Below are 1,412 nucleotides of genomic sequence, written 5' to 3'. Positions count from 1 at the left end.
ACTAACTGTGGTGGAGGACGGCTGGCTCTTCTCTTGGCACTTCCTGCAGACTCTCTTCTTCTGGTGGAGGCAATACTTTGCCCCCTGAAGCTTAGGACCCCTAACTTCAAGTGCCCAGACCTGGACGGTGTTGTGGATGCAGTGCATGGCTTTGTGGTAGACAATTCAGGATGCAGCTGGGCTTACAGGGATGCTGGATCTGTGCCCGCTAACAGTGGTGGTGCTCAGTGGTAGAAACAGATGAGGTTACACTGGAACAAACAGAAAACAGACGCTCCAAAATGAAAACAGAGGCATCATTTATAGATGTAAAATATTTTTATTTGTAAATGCTGATCTTCTAAATCTGTTTTCACAAATTCCAAAACCCATAACACTCTGTATACTTCAAAAAATTTTTTCTTTTTTTTTCTTTTTTTTTTTGCCAACATTAGATACTATTATACAGAACAGAAAAAACTGTAGGACAAATACTGGTAGGATGTTGGAATATTGTACAAGAGAAGAAAAATATTCAAGAAACAATTTCATACAGCTATTTATCAAGAGAAAAATATATACAATTGATTTATTCTGTAAGATAAAAATACATCATGCCATATACATTACAAGTTCAGAACTGTATTACTGAATATACCAACAGTTTACAGTCCACTTTAATTGTGCACACAAAAAAACTTCATTTTTTTTATATTTAAACCTGTGAAGTGTCAGTACCAGAATTTTAAGTACAAAATAAAAAGCTAACCTGGTTCAAAATGCTGATTAAGTTTCTACAAGCAAACACAAAACAGTGTTTATTTTTTAAAGAAATGTAAACAAAAACAATCCATACAAACACATTTTTAAATTACATTTTCCAAAACCCTATTTCCAGAGTCCTGCAGCTGCAAGCACAATTACATCTAATTTTTTTCCTTGTTTTTTCATTTAAAGAAGGCTATCATATTAGACTTAAGCTCCCACTACATGATCCTATTCTGTTTACATGATTTAGTGTAAGCTGAACAGTCACCTAATCGTGACTACTTTTTCTGAAGAAAAAACCATGTTCAGCCTCTATTTTGGGTGGTTTTAGCAGTTATTCACAGTTATCACAAATTGTAAGCACAAAAAAACCTGACTTAAGAAATAGGGATGCAACAATATAATACAAATAAAATAAATCAGTCTAACTTACCCAAGCATCTATAAAAGTCAGAGTTGTAATATACATGCCTTCTACCAGGCTTAAAGTTTACTTAAAAAAAAAAGAAAAATAAAGGACTAATAGACCACAGTTGAGCCAGCTTTAAACATTTAAAAAAAAATCCTCTCTTTAAATTGAGATTTTGGTTATTCCATAATAATTGTAATGGTGTGGTTAGTAACACATGAGATCATATTGTAACATCCCTATTGATATTTTATAA

The 1,412-nt window shown here is 33.1% G+C and overlaps 1 protein-coding gene across 8 annotated transcripts in view; it reads right to left on the bottom strand.

Annotated features, from left to right (window-relative positions):
- Window positions 1-299: 299 nt before the first annotated feature.
- The window catches only part of KMT2C (lysine methyltransferase 2C), a 315,048-nt gene continuing 313,935 nt past the window's right edge, over window positions 300-1,412 (bottom strand). For all 8 annotated transcript variants that reach the window (XM_054021175.1, XM_054021174.1, XM_054021178.1 and 5 more), the window contains one exon: window positions 300-1,412. This exon is cut by the window's right edge and continues 871 nt beyond it. The gene's annotated coding sequence lies outside the window, so the exon portion shown is untranslated.

This window comes from Malaclemys terrapin, chromosome 2 (assembly GCF_027887155.1).
Source record: "Malaclemys terrapin pileata isolate rMalTer1 chromosome 2, rMalTer1.hap1, whole genome shotgun sequence".
Taxonomy (NCBI): Eukaryota; Metazoa; Chordata; order Testudines; family Emydidae; genus Malaclemys; species Malaclemys terrapin.
Note: the sequence above shows the minus strand (reverse complement) of the source record. Positions and strands in the feature narration are given on the sequence as shown.